The sequence below is a fragment of the Haliaeetus leucocephalus genome, unplaced genomic scaffold (genome assembly GCF_000737465.1).
Source record: "Haliaeetus leucocephalus isolate CR32 unplaced genomic scaffold, Haliaeetus_leucocephalus-4.0 Scaffold339, whole genome shotgun sequence".
NCBI lineage: Eukaryota > Metazoa > Chordata > Aves > Accipitriformes > Accipitridae > Haliaeetus > Haliaeetus leucocephalus.
The window spans coordinates 5,245,329-5,257,376 of NW_010972775.1; the positions used below are offsets into that span (position 1 = coordinate 5,245,329).

The 12,048-nt window shown below is 38.6% G+C and overlaps 1 protein-coding gene across 1 annotated transcript in view; it reads left to right on the forward strand.

Annotated features, from left to right (window-relative positions):
- Positions 1–1,913: 1,913 nt before the first annotated feature.
- RORA (RAR-related orphan receptor A) overlaps positions 1,914–12,048 on the forward strand; it is a 261,369-nt gene continuing 251,234 nt past the window's right edge. The window contains exon 1 of the mRNA XM_010571723.1: positions 1,914–1,986. The gene's annotated coding sequence lies outside the window, so the exon portion shown is untranslated. The remainder of the gene's footprint in view (positions 1,987–12,048) is intronic.

Sequence of the window (12,048 nt, forward strand, 5' to 3'; positions counted from 1 at the left end):
TTCCATGGAATTCACCAGTTGCACCCCAAAATGTAGCCTCTCTTTTTAGCAACAAAAGTGTTTAAAAGCAAAGAAGTGTGTGTACGTGGGGGAAATCCCATTCAGTGCTATATACCTGATCAGCGACTGTAGGCTGTCAACTGCCTCATTTATTTCGGTATATTAATAATGCAAGTCCCTAAGGCTGATTATTGTCTCTGGAGTCTGCTATGTGCAAGTGCTTTTCTATTCCAATGAATTCAGTAATCTAAGTCCCACTGGCAGGGCCAGTGCTGAGCAGCCCCTGGCTTAGAAAAGATAAGCCATGCTTTCCCACCCCCCAGCCCTCTTCCCCTTTATTTAGGCTAGCCTTACATTGCCCAGGAATTTTTGTGTCCCTACTCCTGACTTTCATATACAGTCTGGATAACAAATGAGGGCTTTCTTTCATCATTTTAAATATCAAGAGATAGAAGAGAATGAAACAGCCATGCCATTATATCAGCATCTTGCTTAAAAGGAAAGTGCTTTGTCTGAAGAAAGAACAGACAAGACATTCATTGGAGTTCATTGCATTCTTCATCTTTCAGAAGTTGCAGAGAAAGAGTTACTCCCTGATTCCCTAGGAGTGTACACTGGGATTTCTAGCTCAAATTTATTTCGCTGATACTTTGGAGTCAAGTTTTTATATATAGTTTTTGATGTAGGACCTAATTAGGCCCTACACATCTTAATACTTTTTGCTACATCTGCATTAAAGATGGCATTGCATATATTTGCATACAATTTACATTTAAAAGTTAGCCGTGCTGTGTGCAATAATCATTTTAACGAAGTACCATTGACAGTCAATATTGTGAATTAGTATACAAAACCCCTGGGGTTTATGGGAATAAGCATGCAAAAAAATATGGGTGCATACAGTCTTCTTTCTCAAGCAGTCTTGGAAAATTTGGATTTCTTTTTTAGCATCATAAGTTTGTTGGGATATTTCCCACAAACAAGTGAGCAAGAGGAGCTTAAAGGTTAGAGCTCCTGCTCTAACTAAAACCTATAAGTGCAAGACTGTCAAACTGTTCTAATACTCACCAAAACTTACCCTGAAGTTTGAGCATATACAGTCTGCTACGAGTGCCATCATCAGTCAGGATGCTCACTCAGATGTGGCATTCATTTCTGGAACTTCAGCTCGGTCCCACTCTGAGTTTAAACAGTAGCTAAAAAAACAGATCTCTGGGAAGGTCTGAGGTTATTGGATTTTAGTTGTGGCATGTGAAAAGTTGTTGGTTTACTAATTTGTTTTCGAAAGTACTGCTAATGGTCAATGGCAGAAAATCCTGAGGTCTTTTCAGTGTTTTCCTATGGAAGCATACTGGGTTGTTCAATTTTTCATTTATCTCAAATCAGAAAAGGAATCTACAAGTGGCAGGATGTCAGCAAAAGAAACAAAGTGGGTTACCTTGCAGGGAAAAGAATCTGTGTGTGTTGACACTTAGTCCAAGCATTCAGTCCAAGAGATGCAGATTTACATCTTGAATAGTCAATTTAAAGAACGTGCCAGTAGAAGTGTGTATGTTTTACTCAGCAAAACTCAGTCTTTTTTTTTTTTTTTTTTTTTTTTTTTGCTTAGGGAGATCGAAATATTTCATGATTATGATGATGTCAAAACCTTTTCAAACTTTTCTTTAAAAAGTATGAAAAGAGCTTGGAGTCAGCTGGTGCTTAGGCTAGTAAAGATCAGTCGGAGGCACATTCTTTTTAGACAGACTTCAAACCTGATTCTCTGAGGTGGAAACTAGGAGTTTGACTTTTGTGCTACAGATGAGTTGCACAAACCAGGAAAGTCAAATGTTAATTTATGTCTCTGCAGTTAAGTAATAGGAAAAATCAAGAAGGATGAATAAAATCTTCTACAATCTCTCATCTGCAGGCAAATAATTTTACTTCTTTGCATTTACATATCTGACTGCTTTCATCTGTGTAGACATCACAGGCAGCTGAGCTTTGGCAAGTTGGCAAGCTGGTGAATTAAGGATTTGATTTTGCAATATTGAAGTTAACTGGACTTCATCCATCGTCTTGGTCAGATGCCTTAGAAACATGTGTTCCTCTGTTAGGTCAGGAACAGGATGAATCCTCCCTTCCACAGTATTCCCAGATAAATGCAAAGGGGTTCTAAACAGTGCAACCTCTTAAACTCTGTATCACTAGTTTCTTTAGTCTACTTCCGCTACAAATGGAGCACAATTGAACTCATCTGGGAAGCTACCAACTGGCATACTGTTTCTATAGCGGTGTGAAATCAGCCGAGCCAGTACAGCACCATGTCTTCCAGATGATGTGGCTTCATCAGCTGGAGTTGCTAACACTGGATTAACCACTATATGATACTGGCATAACTAACAGGGGATAAGGATTGCCACGTTTCCTGTGTAGATGAATCGACTATGATTCTGTCTATACAGTGCCTTATAAAATCAGATACATTTCATGTTGATAATCACAATGTAGACAGAAATACTTTGGATTGTCGATGAGGTAAATGTTTACATCTCAACAAGCATGTGCAAGTAAAGATTTGCAGCAAGGTAAATACTTCAGAAATAGTGAAGTTAAGTCAAGGATTTGGGCCTGTTTAGAACTTGGATTCCTTCCTGCTCCCTCCTCTGCACTGAGCTTCAGTTTCTCTGAAGACAATATAGCACATGCATGAGGTATGCAATACCTGCTTTGCCTTTACAAGTCTAGGACAGCACACAGTTGTAAGTCTTGACTCAGCTCCTGCATCTCTAATCTTTTGTGGCTGTGGGAAAACTTGCCTGAAAATAGCTGGGTTTGCTCCTGAATAAAAACTGACTGCATTGTGTTTAAGTAATTTAGTTCTATATTAACTTTGTGCTTCCTGACATTCACAATTGTTTTTTTTTTTTTAACGTCATCTCGTCCAAGGCAATCAAAGAGCTTTTTCCATAGGGGCCCTTTTCAGACAAAAGGCTTTCAGAGCAGCTTCTCTGTAAGTGCATTCTACACCATATGAATTCTGTAAAAATAAGTTCTGAAAATTATTTTCATATCTGCGTAGTAAAATATGAGCTTAGTTTCAAAACCCGTGAACTCCGAAGTGTCCCCTCCTTGGTGAGTGTTCTTCTGAGGTAACATTTCTGCTTTTATATTTACAGACAGACATTCTAATTATCTGGATGATGATAATGAATGTGTTGCTTGTAACCTATTATACGAGGGTTGAAAAAGCTGGAGGGTGATTGTAGATCCTGCTCTTGTCTTAAATGAAACTAAAACATAAGAGAAGAATGCAGAAAATAGAGCATAAAAAATTAATGTTTTACTAATGAAAATCTTCCAGATTAAGCACAAAAAGGAGAGGGAAAAGGAAAAGAAACTCCCACAGTAAATAAGCGGTACTAAAAAAAGTGAGAGATTTGATTCCAACTCCCAATGCTCTATGTATAATTGATGATTGGAATTTATTTTGATTGTGCTGTTCTCTTTTCTTTGTACTACCAAAGTTTAACTGCACTGTAAAATTTGTCAGGAAGGAAATGAGTGGCTTTTGAGTTTCTTTTCTTCAGTCCATATAAATACAAAATTGTTGTGGGTCACCTGGAGAGTTTTTTTGGACTGATAGTTAACACCAGTTGGCTATAGCTGTTATCAGCTGTAAATAATTAGTTGCACTGGCATTTAAATTGTCATCCTTGAAGATCAACTTTAGTGACCCCCTGAAATCAATTAGACCCTTCATAGTATGCAAATATTGTTTTAGACTGTCAGCAGACTCAGGCAGGTGGCATGTATGAGTTGATACTTCCCTCACATTTTTCTGTCCTTCACATTTTTAGTGCTGCAGTGTGACTGGGAGGATTGGAAGTACAGACTTCAGACTTCGGTGTAGGATTTAAGAACTAGTAGTGAATCGCCCGGAAGAGAGGATGGGGTGATTCCCAGGAGCCACCTGAAGACTTCAAAATTTTTGCCATTGTATAGTGGACAAAATTAAAATCTTTTAAAGTCATTCTACGGAAAGACAGAATATAGGGGAGAGGAGGAGAGATCCCTTCCAACCTCAACTATGAAGGAGGGATTCTGTGGCTGTTAAGATGGTCAGGGGGCTGCAGCACTGGCCCATGAGGAGAGGCCAAGTGAGCTGGGTATGTTCAGCCTGCTCAGGAGAAAGCAAGAAGGTTATAGTACAGGGTAGGATCTCATTGCATTCTTCGGCTTTGTTATGGAGGGCTATAGAGAAAAGAGGCAAACTTTCTCAGATATGTGTACAGCAAAAGGACAATAGGCAGCAGTCTACACTTGCAGTAAGGGCGATTCCTGCTGGGTATGGGAGCAGTCAGGCACTGGAACAGGTTTCCTAGAGAGGGTGTTGGATCTCCATCCCTAGAGACTTTCAAACTCAAGTGGCTGTGGCCCTGAGCAACCTGAGCTAGCTTTGAATTTAGCCCAGGCTTTACTGGCCTATAATGAAATATGGTTTTCTTCTTGCAATTATTATAAATTACATGTAACATTTTTCAATGTCATGTGTCTCTTTGTGAACATAAATCACTGTTCCTACTGCAATTAGTGGGTTTTATTTGGATTTATCACTAAACAGCCTTTAGCATTTAATAGCAAAGGAGTGTTGTTATTGTAGCACATGTGCTCCCAAATGTTGGAAATATGGTGGCATATGTTCTTGTAGTGCATGTTTTAAGAATTACTATTAACTTTTAAAAGGCAGTATTTTGGAATTGTGAGAAATTATGCACAAAATCTCATCAATCTTTTGTATTAATTTCATGCGTAATATATAGATTGTTTGGAAATGATGCCGTTATTTCATAATTGTGTTGCTTGGCTGTTACTTATTTAAACAGAGAACTATGTTTTTCCAAAATAGTTACTCTGACCTTTGGGGAATTAACATATGGCTTGTCAAATAGGTGTTCAGAAATCTTTAGCATACTGACTCTAATGCAGTCTGATGTGCACTTAATACTGGGTGAAAAAATAAATTTTGCAGTGTATTCAGTCAATCTATCCAGCATGCACATCTCTCAGAGCTGCTGATAAACGTGTCTGTGGAGGGGACTGCAAGACAGTGCATATAGTATAACTGTGATGGAAAGTTAGAAAAAACTCTCTAATGCTTTGCTCTTAAATTTATGCTCCAAAATGATAGAAGCAGGCTAAGCTGGGAATTGTAAAATACTTGGTGGCCTGTCCATTATAAGTCAGGCAGTATTTTAGAAGTCAATTGAAATAGGGAGGTTTTACATAGCTGTCTTCTACTTTATCTGTTTAATGCTCAAAATTGGTCTATGTTTAGTTATGTAGATTTGGGTTCAAAACTAAATCGTTCTAAAATTTAACATTGAAAGGAAATTACTTACAAAATTGAGCTCAGGAAATGGGAGTGCTGTCAGTTTATTGTATCTGTTGGTCACTCAGGTAAAGCCTCAGAACATTTTTTGGTTTGTAGCACACAGCAGTTGCATGCAGAGACGTTCTTACTAAAAAGTTCCATAAGAGATGAGCTAGCAGTGTTTGAAGTTCATGTGTTGATTAATCTGGCTGCTTTTATTTCTTTTCCTTTCAGTTGTGCAAATTAATAAATTAGTAAACTCTGCATTATGGTCTGGCATGGTTTAGCTGTATCTTTCAAAGCTGTCCTGGTTTCAGCTGGGATAGAGTTAATTTTCTTTCTAGTAGCTGGTAGAGTGCTATGTTTTGGATTTAGTATGAGAACAATGTTGATAACACTGATGTTTTCAGTTGTTGCTAAGTAGTGTTTATACCAAGTCACGGATTTTTCAGCTTCTCATGCCCAGCCAGCAAGAAGGCTGGAGGGGCACAAGAAGTTAGGAGGGGACACAGCCAGGGCAGCTGACCCAAACTGGCCAAAGGGGTATTCCATACCATGTGATGTCATGCCCAGTATATAAACCAGAGGGATTTGGCCTGGGAGGATCGCTGCTCGGGAACAAACTGGGCATTGGTTGGCAAGTGGTGAGCAATTGCATTATGCATCACTTGTTTTGTATATTCCAATTCTTTTATTATTATTGTTGTCATTTTATTAGTAGTATTATCATTATTATTTTCTTCCTTTCTGTCCTATTAAACTGTCTTTATCTCAACCCACGAGTTTTACTGTTTTTTTCCCCTGATTCTCTCCCCCATCCCACTGGGGCGGGGGGGAATGAGCAGCAGCTGCGTGGTGCTTAGTTGCTGGCTGGGGTTAAACCACAACAAAAGCATATCATCAAATATATCAAAATGCAAAGTCACACTGGCAAAGGATGTTGGCAGGCTGGCTTCCAGGAGTCTGACTGTACACACAAGAAAGGTACATGTCCCCATACTCTGACTTTGAAGGAACTTTGTTTTTCATTATCAGTTACACACCTTAACAGCACAAAACACATTTCTACCGTTCTGTTTCTTTTGTTTAATGAAGAGAACTTGTGACCAGATTCTGCCCTGGCAGAACACTAATAGAATCAAGACAGAGATGGATGCATCGGATCTTTTAGATCTACTTCTGTTCACCATGCCTTGGTATTCTGTATTTAGTCTTATGGTTCTTATATAGCCTTTGAGCTTTGAAAAAGGCTTTGTAATCATTTTAACATAATTTTATCCTGTTATCTAAAGACAGACAGAGAAACTGTGGCAAAGGGCATGGGCTTAGCCATGAATTAATTTATTACGCTACAGTCATGTGTTCAAGTATGTTTACTGTAGTAAAAGACTGGTACTAAGGTTGTACTTTTACACAGCTCATCAGGAAGCCATGGATTAAGAAGCTATACCAGTTGTGGACAGTGTTGTGGACAGAATTCAACAGAACAAGGCTTTTAGCATTGCAGTTAATTTACATGTGCTTTTTGCCCGTGTTTCTGATGTATGCATCAGTTTTATTAAGATCACTTTGGAGCTGGCTTGAAAGAATTCTGCTTGATCCCTGCACCTTGCATTGGCCTTAAGGCCTTTTCCAAACAAATATCCTGACTGATGCTTGTTGAGGCATTTGCAGGTATCCAGGATTATGCAGGAGTGTAAGTAGCCTTGAGGAGGAGAAAAGGTCACAAGCTTACTCTACAAAACAAGAATAAAAAATATTTTTTTGCTTGGTAAAATAGTAGAAATTCTTCTTTGCCTTCATATTTTCTTTGTTAGTGGATGTTATATCTTGCATGTTTAACAGCAAATTCATCTTTTCTCTGTCAAGAAACACCGTCAATACGAGCACAAGTATAATACGTAATTTACATAATGGAAGAAAATCTCAGAAATAGAGAAGAAAAAAGGTTGTTTTCTTGTGTGTTACAAACTAAGTGTCTGTGAGACATTCAGAAGGGTTGAAAAATTTCCATGTTTTTTCTTGTGGCATCTGTGAAGCAGGATCCTGTAGGTCAGGGGTTGTATAGAGTCTTGGGACATGGCCATACACAAAGGATTCTGTGATCTGCAACCATTTAGAAAAGGCAGCATACAGTCTTCATTGCCAGCATAGATGGAACACTGCACAAATTGCCCAAAGGGAAAGTATGATAAAATATCATGAGCAATAAACGTTGTGCAGTAGGGGGAAATAAGGAAAGGAGTTTCTGGTCAAAAGGAGGAAAATAGATTTGTCTTACTGCCCTTACTAATCATCTGGTGTTCCCTCCTTCGAGTTAGTGTGGTGTTATGAAGATGCATCAGATCAGGTCACTGTTTGTCTCTGACAGCACCATTTCAGAAAAAGATACAAAGACCCTACATAGCAAAACAGTTTATCTCACCCTGTTGACAGGGGGAGTATTAATCATCTATACAAAGTCTAAGAGTTTCTCCTAATCTTTTGGTCTTTGTGATAACCTATGGCAATGAGTTCTGCCTGCTGTTATCTATGTTCAGCTGGATCTCCTCACGTCCTTTCCCGTGTGAAAGGATAAGCAGGTATATATTCTGTACCTTTCATAAACCACCAGTGTTTCATATGTATTTCTGTCCTATCTGATAATTTCTGTTCAGAGTTAAGGTGCCCAGATTTCTTAAATATATGTGAACTTTCCTACACTGAAGTTTCATAATGCAGCCATTATGAATTTGGGGTTTTGTTCCTGCTCCAAGCAGAAACAACCCTTTGTAAACTTTTCTTCTGAGTGACAAACCTTAGAATGAGGGAATGTGTTCCTTAGAAGTAGTAACATGATAATTTTGGGGGGTTTATAGTTAAAAAAAAAAATGTAAAAAGAGCACAGTAAGTACAAAACTTGTTCCTCTAGAGACTGGGGTTTTGCCTCTGGTTTCACTTCTCCCCTAGTGTCAGTGTTCTTCCTTCCTCTTCTCCTTCTCCTACCTTGCTTTTCCTGCCCTCCCTCAAATCAGGCTGTGCACAGAATGCCAGAGTCATTTCATTCTGGTCAGCCTTTCTTAAGGAGTCTATGCATCTGGATTTAAAGAACAAGGCTTGGCTCTACCTGGAGGCCAGAATAGGTGAGGCCTGTTTCTTTAGTTCAGAGAAAAATCCTCCTTACCAATGTCTCTTTTTTTTTTTTTTTTTAATACTCGACAGCACCTTCTCAAAAATGTCTTCTGCACAAAATTAGAAGCTAAGAGGAGTGGTGTTATATGCCAAGGGAACAGGGGATGGAGGACTCAGAAATCCAGGCATCTGTTAATAGCTCTGTGACCAGATTGTTACGTGACTTTGTGAAAGGCTTATAACCTGTCTCTCTCTCTCTTTCTGCTACTGGAAAACGTGTAAATAATACTTTTCTCACTGTGGCTTCTGTGGCTTTATTGAGGCTTAATTAGTAGATGCCCACAAAGCATGGAAAAAAAAATTGCTGTGTTTTTCAGAGTTAATTGCAGTGATGTGCTTAGCGATGCCAGAAGCCCATAAGCTTGCCCTTCTGAGAATGGTCTGTATCGGCTGCTGCCGAGTGTTTTCTTCAGGCTGCAAATTTATGAAAACTCACAGCTGAATTTCTTCTGTTGAATATTGTGAAAGATTTGAACAAACTGCTTATCTTATGATGTCTGTGTATCTCAGAAGATTGATGGTTAATCCAGGATCTAGCAGAGGTAGTGTCTTTTCTTCCATCTGGTAATATCCATTATCAAAGTTAACTTGAATTTCATTCCAAAAAGACAACTGATCAAATCACCAGCTTCCATGGAACCCCTTATACTGTTGTCAGTTTGTTGCAGGTGTGTGTGTACAGGTAAGATAACTGCAATTTCTTATGCAGTTAATCAGCTTTGTTCATTAAGTTTCAATTTTGAGAATGTTGTTTTGGGCAGATCTGCAAGTTATCAGAAACCTGCCAGAGCTTGTTATCCTCACTGGTCTATAAATGTGTCTTTGGGTCATCTACATTACCTCTGGATGTTTTGGCTGTGGGTGTCTAGATTCTATCTTGACAGTAGTACAGGAGGCAGGTAGATGCTGTTGGTGGCCATGGCTGAGAACAGCGTGATGAGTGGAATTGACTTCTACTCCTGTGTCAGGGCAAGTGTATGTGCAGGAAGAAACCTTTCTAACCCTTCCCTTTGGTGTTGTTGAATGTTACTTTTCATCTCAAAGCATAGTCCCATCTGCTCTTCACCTCACCACACCCCACCTTTCACACTGCTTTCTGTTTCTGATTTGGGAGTCCAAGTCCAAGTGCTTGGATACGCACAAGTGTTCAGGGATCAGCAGCTACCACCTACATGAAGCAGAGGAAGTACCTATGTAAGTAATTAATGTGGATGTTTATTAACTGTCTGCTGCCAAGCGTTTCTTCTTGGTTCTGCTTATAGAAAGCATTGGAATGCATCGAGGTATGCCCATTTCCCTTGCTGCTTCAGCTACTTTCAGGGAGTGGCAGGTTTCTTGAATAAGTGAATAAAATAAAAAGAGGAGGAGGAGGGTTTGTCAGATGCTCCAGGGTGCTCTTCCAATACAAAAGTCAAGAAAGACAAATTAATACAGTGGAGAAACCTGTGGAGCTTGCTGTAATCCTTGTGAATTAATTTAAGAGTAGTCCTTTGAGTTTCAACCCAAAGACTTTGTCCCTGGTAACAAGGGTTTGCCACTTGAAGAGACCAGTGTGATGATCATTGCTAACTAATAGCTGCTGTCTGAGCCGTGATGTGTTTGAGGCTTCTTGCCTTCCACATTCAAAGGAGGAAGAAGAATGGCATTGCTGATATTACCCATGTGCTAACAGGGGTAGAAGTGGTACCTTTTTATGGCAACCGCTATATCGGGTTTCTCCATACTAAAAAATGTAACAAGGGCTATACTAGGTCAAATCAAGCCCAGTATCCTGTCTCAAACAGTAACCATATGTCTAAACCATTTAATATCAAATCAGACATAGTCATTTTAAATTCAGTATGAGCATTCTGAGGAAATGGAAACTTCCTCTTTATGAAACCATTCCTCTAATTCCTTCTGTGTTCGTTCTTTTAGCACATTCAGAGGTGCTCTGATGTTCAAGATTAAATTAACAGGATTCCCCCTGCTGTTTCTATTGAATTCAGTTAATATAATGAGTTTATTGTTAAATTAAACAAAATAAAGGCTGCCATGTGGCAGAAATACCACTGAGATCCCATAATTTCCGCCTAATAACTAGTGTCTGTACTATGGGGTTATAACTTAAATGGTGGAGCGTATGTGTCTGTCAGACATGTTAAATGCTTTTCATAAAAACTTTGTTTGGACACATAATCAGTCATAAAAGTAATGTGCCTGTGTCATAGAAGCCAATAATTTTATCTCTAGTACAGTAAATTAATTTCCATGTGGCTTTCTTACTTTACCTCTGTATGCTTAAAAATTCTCAAGGTGTTTTCATGACTCGGATAACATGTATTGTCTTACTTGTTGCTAAGCCCAAATACTTTTGAAGAGTTACAGCTTAGACTGCTGGCTTAGTGAAATGATTCACTCTGATGTTTATGATTAACACAAATATGTTCTGGGAAGGGGTTGAGCCATACCTTCTGGCAGCACCAACTACTGCCATCACTACTTGTTCAGCATCTCTATTTTTATTTTCTCTTCTACACCACTGCAGTTCTGTTGTGACATATAAGGAAGTTTTTTCTTTTTTTTTTTTAATTTTTATTTTTTATTGCATTAGATTGTAATATCATTAGATATTACATTAGATTGTACTGTCTGTTACTTCTCTGCCCATAATGCTCATTATCCATAACCTCTTTTCGGTTTTGATTTTGTGTGTGCATGTCTCCTTTTGTGGCCAAACACAAAAGCTAGCTACAGACAAAAAGTTTGTATATTTTCATTCACGTTAGTTCAAGTATCATAGCCCTGAGGTCCTAGGATGATATCTATCAGTGGCTGCAGGATTTGTACCAGGTGAACGCCACTACAGAGTATTATACTTGGTTGTTTCTTAATTTAATTTTATACACTCTTGTTCTTTTTTTTAATGCTGTTTTCTGTGATGTGCCTGTAAGAACTGCAAAGATTTTTAGCCTTGAGGCTTGTCCAGAGCTGGAAAAATGCAAGATTTAATTTTGCTGTTTGTTTTACTTGGTTCTGATCTCAAAATGAGATGGGCCTACTTGTGGGTTTGTAGGCTTGTTTACATTCTGAGAGGATTGTAGGGCTTGGATTTTGGTCCATTAGTAATTGAAATCCCATTAAATTTAATGCCTGCTTTTGATGAATTTAAACTGTTGTTTGGTTGGTAACTTAACTCTGAGACATGGGGCTTTGACACTTCAATGAATGCTTGCAAGGCATGCGCCTGTGTGGATCAAAACTCGACATGATTGCATAAGCCCCTATGAAATGAAACTGCTGAGTTACTGCTGGTGCTTGCTCTTAGATGAGAGTTTATTTAATGTTTGGAAACTAATGTGTAGCTAATGTCATTACCATTCTTTCAGGCTTTATTTTTATAAAATATAAAAAAATCCCACCACACCAAAACACTACTCTGGAAAGTTATTTTTCTTTCCTACAGGTTAAATATATTTTACAGTTTTCCATCAGTTGAGTGGCACAAACTATTCAATGTTAACACTAGAAGGTTACTATTCCAG